Source organism: Triticum dicoccoides, chromosome 7B, assembly GCF_002162155.2.
Source record: "Triticum dicoccoides isolate Atlit2015 ecotype Zavitan chromosome 7B, WEW_v2.0, whole genome shotgun sequence".
Lineage (NCBI taxonomy): Eukaryota > Viridiplantae > Streptophyta > Magnoliopsida > Poales > Poaceae > Triticum > Triticum dicoccoides.
The window spans coordinates 80875528-80883435 of record NC_041393.1 but is presented as its reverse complement, the minus strand read 5'-3'; the positions used below and the strand labels follow the sequence as shown (position 1 = coordinate 80883435).

Genomic DNA, 7908 nt, shown 5'->3' with positions numbered 1-7908 from the left:
ACTCAGACTGCTCCAGACTGAGAATCAAATTAGTCTGTCCGATGGACGTTTATCTCTAATGGTTTTTAAATTTCTGTACCACCGGTGCGGTCCAATTAAACAATCACATAAAACCTGATTCACATGATAACACGGATTTATTTAGTGCTCCAATTTAAATAAAAATATAAAACGGCTAGCACATCTGTATTAGCGAGCATCAATTCAAAAATCGTCTTCCAGCAATGCACGAGTAGGGGGTCCTGAAAATGGTAGTTACAACAAGCACCAGCCACGCAGGTAAAACGAAATTTGAAGCGAAGGCTACATTTTCATTTATTGTGCCAACCAAAACGAAATTCAGCTCAGGTGCTAGAAGTTTTGTAAAAATCAAAACTATTCAGAGTGGTCTTGGTGTTCCATCCGCAACCAAAGCTAGCAACACTCAAAGCTACACATCCTAAATCATAATTTCGGATAGTCTGTAGTCAGCCAACACCATAACAATGTTCAGATAATTCGTCAGGGGGAGATAATCAAGTTACCACCACGTAGTACCATAGACCAACTAATTAATCCGCAGCAAATCTGTACATTACTAGCACTTGGACACTATAAAATTCAAATGCAGACATATAATCAGTTCTAGTTCGTCCAGCACATATGCACCGGCTTTGTACAGAGTTTCGCCAAATTGATCAAAAATCACCTGGATGTAAACATTACTGGCACGCCTCTTGATTGGCAGGTTAGCTCTCAATGAGTCTCCACTGCAAAAAATGATATTTTCACAAAATCAGAGTGAAACCCCACTCACGCTCGACAGGTGTTTTTCCGATCTTTGCCCTAGCAAATAAATTTCAGTTAGGTTAAGGATTCAGGGGAAAAACTATTCTAGTAAATAAATTTCTGATCCTTATCCTTGATTGAACTGTACGGTAATTAAACCAAACCAGGATAATAACCCCAGATTGGTGATACTGCACCCAGCTTGTTGAGATTTTTACTACAAATATGCTAACACTGAATTAAAATCATGTGTGCAATCAAAATCAGTTGTACTCTCAAGCGATCCACATACGAACCAAAAAGCACTCTGCTACTGATTCACACCAACCTAAAACTCATGTGAATCTCATTTTTTTTAGGCGAATCCACTCTAACCAAAAAGCACTCTGCTACTGAATACCACTTTGGTCACGTTCCAAGAATGTTAAATACTGAATCGAATCTCAAGTGACCCAAATTTGGTAATGTCCCAGAAACGTACAGACTAACAGAATCTAATTTAGCACCGACCCTAGTTACACTTTCCAAAACAAAGCATATGAGATGACAACCCCATTAGCACTAAAACTGAAACCAATATACTGTGACAATCCAATCAACACACCCATCCCACCAACCTCCCCCCATAAATCCAACATTGGTACATTTTGGTGAATGGTACAATTTCGGCTGACCTCATAAATCCAACACAGATAATCATCGTATGATATGTACTAAAATCTCAAACCAACCAAGCGTATTTTCACTGCATCCAGATACTTAATCGACAAATCAACAATCCCCCAAAATTACTGTGTTCATTGTGTCAGGTATCTAGTTCAACTAAACAAAACAAATTAAGAAGACCCAAAACAAATAAACATCATATGATATATACTGAAATCCGAAACCAACCATGCGTCTTTTCACTGCATCCAGATACTTAATCGACAAATCAACAATCCCCCAAAATTACTGTGCTCAATGTTGTTAGAATATAGAGTTGTAATCTCAACCTCCTTCCTTCTCTTGTATTCTACCCAAACTCTTTCTGTCATAACCTTGTACGTCAAGCCAGGCTTCGGCCACGCATCAATATAAACTACCACGCGGCTCCCTCGATGGAGTAGGAACGCTTCATATCTTTCATGGTATCAGAGTCAAGAGGTCTTGAGTTCAAGACTCCGCCGACGCAGTATTAAATAAAAGGATTCTGCGGCCTACATCGATCCCACGTCTAAGAACTAAAACAGCCTAGACGTGAGGGGGAGTGTTGAAATATATTGCCCCACCTCCCTCCATCAGTTCGGACTTTTGGATGAGTTGGCTGGAGCATGAATTCAATATGGTAATCAGAGCCACCTCTTCTCATACATCTAGCCACAATCCAAAACCCTAGAAACCACACATCATCGTCTCCATGGCTTCCTCCGCCGGCGTCTCCCTCAACCTTGGATCGCCGCCGTCTGAGAAGCTTGCAAGAGGTAATTTCATCCTCTGGAAGACGCAGGTCCTCCCAGCCCTGCGAGGCGCGCAGGTGACGGGGCTCCTGGACAACACCGATGCCGCTCCACCCAAGATGGTGGAGATCACGAAGGCAGACAAGACACGGCCCTAGAGCCGAATCCCCTATACGGACCCTGGATCGCCAAAGATCAGCAGGTTCTATCATACCTTCTCAATTCCATGTCTCCAGAAATTCTTGCACAAGTTGTTGGGAAAGATTCCACCTTTGAGCTCTGGACGACGGTGACAAATCTCTTCGCCTCACAATCTCAGTCTCGGATTACTAATCCGAGAATCGCCATCACCAATACCAAGAAGGGCTCGATGTCAAGCTCGGCGTATATGGCGAAGATGAAAAGTCTTGGGGATGAACTAGCTGCTGCAGGTCGTCCCGTATCTGATCCAGGGATGGTGGACTATATTCTGGCCGGACTGGACCGCGACTACGACCCCGTGGTGGCGGCGATCGGCACTGTCAAAAACATCATCACACCGACGATCTTTTTGCCCAGATTGCTGCCTTTGATCAAAGGATGGAGATGCTAGGCGACTCATCTTCAGGCGGGTTCTATTCATCCGCTAATGCGGTCTACAGAGGCCGTGGCCAGTCCCGTGGCAGATCTCGCGGGCGTGGAGGAATAGGCCGTGGCCGTGGTGATCGTGGTGACCGCGGTGACCGACAGTTGTCTTCCTCCAATGGAGGCGGCGGATTCAGAGGCCGTCCTCGACAGCAACAGCAACAACAGGCTCGTGAGCAACAGCATGACTATCCAGAATGTCAGATATGCTACAGACACCATCCAGGAGGTGCACGAGTTTGCTGGTGGCGTTATGAAGAAAACGACCAGGAAGAAAAGTAGGCGCATGCAGTCTCCTATGGCGTGGACACCAACTGGTACGCCGACAGTGCAGCAACAAACCACATCACAGGTGAACTTGACAAGTTAACGATGCGGGAGAAGTACAATGGAGGCAACCAAATTCGCACGGCAAGCGGTTCTGGTATGGATATCACACACATTGGTAGTTCAATTGTTAAAACCCCCGTGAAAAATTTACACTTGACCAATGTCTTGCATGTTCCTCAAACCTCTAAAAATCTTGTTTCCGTTCATCGATTCACTCTTGATAACAATGTTCTTATTGAATTCTATCCTTATTTTTTCTTGGTTAAGGACTTGAAAACAAGGAGAGTCATTCTTAGAGGACGGTGCGTGGGAGGACTCTACCCACTCATATCATCATCGTCATCATCATCTTCATGGTCCAATAAACAAGCAAATATTGTCACCAAGCTATCTACATCAAGGTGGCATAGTCGTTTAGGTCATCCATCTTCAGTCATAGTTAGATATGTTCTTAGCAAAAATAAACTCTCTTATGAGCCTAGTAGTGAGTCAGTTTGTGATCCGTGTCAACAAGCAAAAAGTCATCAATTACCTTACCCAATTTCTACTAGTGTGTCTACTGCCCCTTTACAACATATCTTTTCAGATGTATGGGGGCCAGCTCCTATTTTAGTTGGTAGATTTTCCTATTATGTAAGTTTTATTGATGACTATAGTAAATTTACTTGGATTTATCTGTTGAAAAAGCGATCTGATGTATTCCAAGTTTTCCTCAATTTCCAAAATCTTGTTGAACGCAAACTGAACTCTAAAATCATTGCTATGCAAAGTGACTGGGGTGGTGAGTATGAAAAACTAAATTCTTTCTTTCAAAAGCTTGGCATATCACACCATGTATCTTGTCCTCATGCTCACCAACAAAATGGATCCGCTGAAAGAAAGCACCGTCACATAGTTGATATGGGGCTTGCCTTGTTAGCAAATGCTTCCATGCCGCTTAAATTTTCGGATGAAGCATTCTTAACTGCTACATATCCCATCAACTTGCTTCCAAGTAAAGTTATCAAATTTGAAACACCCATTACACGACTTCTTGGTGTCACACCCAACTATACATCTCTTCGTATTTTTGGTTGTGCCTGTTGGCCCAATCTTAGGCCTTACAACACACGCAAACTCGCTTTCCGCTCAAAACGGTGTGTCTTTTTAGGCTATAGCCCCATGCATAAAGGGGTCAAGTGCCTTGATGTTCCTACTGGTCGGGTGTATATATCCAGAGATGTTGTATTTGATGAGTCTGTGTTTCCCTTTGCATCCCTTCATCCTAATGCTGGTGCACTTCTCCGCAAAGAAATTCTTCTTCCTTCACATCTTCGGTCTTTTGATCATGGGGGCGACAACAATTGTACTAACCAATGTGATGATATTCCTGCTGGTACTGGTCTTTCTCTTATGCCTGTGCAGGTCCCTGGAGAAAACGGTGCTCAAAATGACCAAGATCTCGAAAATATGGCTGGTTTTGATCCTATATTTCATGCTGAGGAAGGAGACGAAGCTGGCACAGATGACGAAGAAGATCTGGCGGCGCCTGCCACCCCTGCACGCGCGCAGATCTCGGATCACGCGACCGCATCCGCCTCGGATCAAGCCCCTGATGGCTCCAATCCTGGATCCAGGGTGGGCCACTCCCGTGCTGCCGCGTCAGCTTCAGGCGGGACCAGCAGCGGGGCCGAATCCCCCTCGCCCCGCGCGCCAGCGTCAGGCGGGACCAGCGGCGGGACCAGATCCTCCCCGCACCACGCGCGCCTCCAGTCGCGGTCGGGTGGCGGATCCTCTGCGCCAGTGCCTGCAGGAGAGGCAGCCACACCAGAAGCCACAGGATCCCCTGCGCATATGACGACAAATCAGTCCACTGCATCAGCAGATTCTCCTGGATCTTCTGTGGCAAGTATACCAGCGGTGCAGCGAGAGGTTTCTTCACGTGTTATGACCCGACTACAGAAAGGTATACGGAATCCTAAAATTAGGAAAGATGGAACTATACCATATGGAATGTTGTGTATTTCAGGAGAACCAACATCGTTGAAGAATGCACTTGATGATCCTAAATGGAAAAAGGCAATGGATGAGGAGTATTCTGCGCTCATGAGGAATAAGACTTGGCATCTTGTACCAAATCAGAGAGGTAAAAATATTATTGATTGCAAATGGGTGTATAGAATTAAGAAGAAGGCAGATGGCTCCATTGACAGATATAAGGCACGTCTAGTTGCAAAGGGCTTTAAGCAACGTTATGGCATTGACTATGAGGACACCTTTAGTCCCGTTGTGAAAGCTGCAACTATCAGACTTGTGTTATCCATTGCTGTATCCAGAGGATGGAGTTTAAGGCAGCTAGATGTACAGAATGTGTTTCTGCATGGTGTTCTGGAAGAGGAAGTGTTTATGAGACAACCACCTGGGTATGAGAGTAAGAAATTGCCACAGTATGTCTGCAAGCTTGATAAAGCACTCTATGGTCTAAAGCAAGCACCCAGAGCATGGTATTCCAGATTGAGCTCACAGTTAAAATATCTTGGCTTTGTTGCTTCCAAGGCTGACACATCCTTGTTTATTTATAACAAGGCAGGAGTAGTCATTTTTGTGCTTATATATGTTGATGATATCATAGTTGCAAGTTCTTCACAAAATGCTACTAATGCTCTTTTGCATGATTTGAGCTCAGAGTTTGCCTTGAAGGACCTAGGTGATTTGCATTTCTTCTTGGGTATTGAAGTCAAGAAAACTCAAGATGGTATTGTGTTAAATCAGGAAAAATATATTCTTGAGCTTCTGTCTCGCATGGGGATGAAAAATTGCAAGCCAATGCCTACACCTTTATCCTCCTCAGAAAGTCTCTCAGCATATGAGGGTGAGCCACTTCAAGAGGAGGAGAGTACAAGGTATAGGAGTACTGTGGGAGCACTACAATATTTAACTCTCACACGTCCAGATATCTCATTTGCTGTCAACAAGGTTTGTCAATATCTTCATGCACCTACTTCTGCACATTGGTCAGCTGTCAAGAGGATTGTGAGATATGTGAAACATACTATGGGAATAGGACTTCATTTCAAACGGTCTACTTCTTCTCTTGTGAGTGCATTCTCTGATGCTGACTGGGCAGGATGTAGTGATGACAGAAGATCAAATGGAGGTTTTGCAGTGTTCTTTGGATCTAATCTTATCTCCTGGAGTGCTAGAAAGCAAGCTACTGTGTCACGCTCAAGTACAGAAGCTGAATACAAGTCTTTGGCTAATGCAACTGCTGAGATCATTTGGGTTGAATCACTTCTTGAGGAATTGGGAATCAAGAAGAATCGTATCTCATGTTTATGGTGTGATAATTTGGGAGCAACATATCTGTCTGCAAATCCAGTGTTCCATGCCAGGACAAAGCACATAGAAATTGATTTTCACTTTGTACGAGAAAGGGTTGCGGCAAGGAAACTTGAGATTCGATTTATTCCTTCTAAGGATCAAGTGGCTGACGGTTTTACAAAAGCACTACCAGCAAGACCATTTGAAGAATTCAAGAGTAATCTTAACTTAGGTTAGTTGAGATTAAGGGAGGGTGTTAGAATATAGAGTTGTAATCTCAACCTCCTTCCTTCTCTTGTATTCTACCCAAACTCTTTCTGTCATAACCTTGTACGTCAAGCCAGGCTTCGGCCACGCATCAATATAAACTACCACGCGGCTCCCTCGATGGAGTAGGAACGCTTCATATCTTTCAAATGTGTCAGGTATCTAGCTCAACTAAACAAAACAAATTAAGCAGGCCACACATCTGCTCCAGTGACCATTTCCTCTTGTTGACAACAAACCTAAACAGCACGCATGCTCCCTGTGGCACAGAGCTCAAATCCAAAAATAATCACCTGCCATCGAAACGCATCAGCGCCCCCCAAAAAAATTCTAAAACTAAGCTGCATCATAGGTGAAATTCTCTTTGTGGGGATCAACTTCTACGCTAGCTAGCCAAACGTCAACTAATTTATACACTTCAGATGCAAAAAAAAAAACTTGATGAACAGCTGCAAAAGCACAAAGAAAGTTACAGCCGTTTCTTACTAACCTTCGTGTCCACTGTCTAGCCACTCATGGCTTGTGAGCACACCTCATATCTGGCTGCATCTACATCTGGCCGAGCTTTGCCTTCCTTGTTGATCTCCAACATCTGCTGGACTCATGGAATCCTGGGACTCAACTGGGAGGACAGAACCAATCGATCCAGCCGGCACAGCGACGCCCTGGTAATCAAATCTAGCCATGTGAGCGAGAAGTTTTCAAATCCACGCCGCTGATTCGGAAAGCAAGGGATGGAAGAAGGAAAACAGTGGAGCAAAAAACTGTTACCCGTCGAGCTCGAGGCCGTTGGTGGACATATCGCCGGAGCAGAGCCGCCGCCGTGCTGCGCAAAGAGAAGGGGATTGGGGACTGAAACCTATCCCGTGGCTCTATCTGCTCCACAAGCTAACCCGGGCGGGTGGGGGTGTGTGATGGAGTGGCATAGGATTCTCTCACATGTGCGGTTTCGAACGACCGAACATGTCCCAGTTTTCTGGTGCAGGCTCGGGAACAGCTGTGTGCAATGGGCCGCACACAATACTATAGGCCTGCCACTAGGCGTATCACGGACCGTATTCTCCCCAGTAGGCCTGCCACGGCGCTGGCACGAACTGATGGATTCCGAATCCCAAATCCCAACCAGACGGACCAGATAGCGGCCTGCCTGTAGCCCGGCCTCCAAAAGCCTCAGTCGCAC

At 45.0% G+C, this 7908-nt stretch overlaps 1 long non-coding RNA gene across 1 annotated transcript; it reads right to left on the bottom strand.

Annotated features, from left to right (window-relative positions):
* Window positions 1-338: 338 nt before the first annotated feature.
* LOC119338201 lies at window positions 339-7661 on the bottom strand. The gene is made up of 3 exons (XR_005163833.1): window positions 7500-7661; window positions 7219-7393; window positions 339-749 (listed from the first exon to the last, which is right to left on the bottom strand). It is a non-coding gene; the product is annotated as an uncharacterized LOC119338201 (long non-coding RNA).
* Between the last annotated feature and the right edge of the window lie 247 nt (window positions 7662-7908).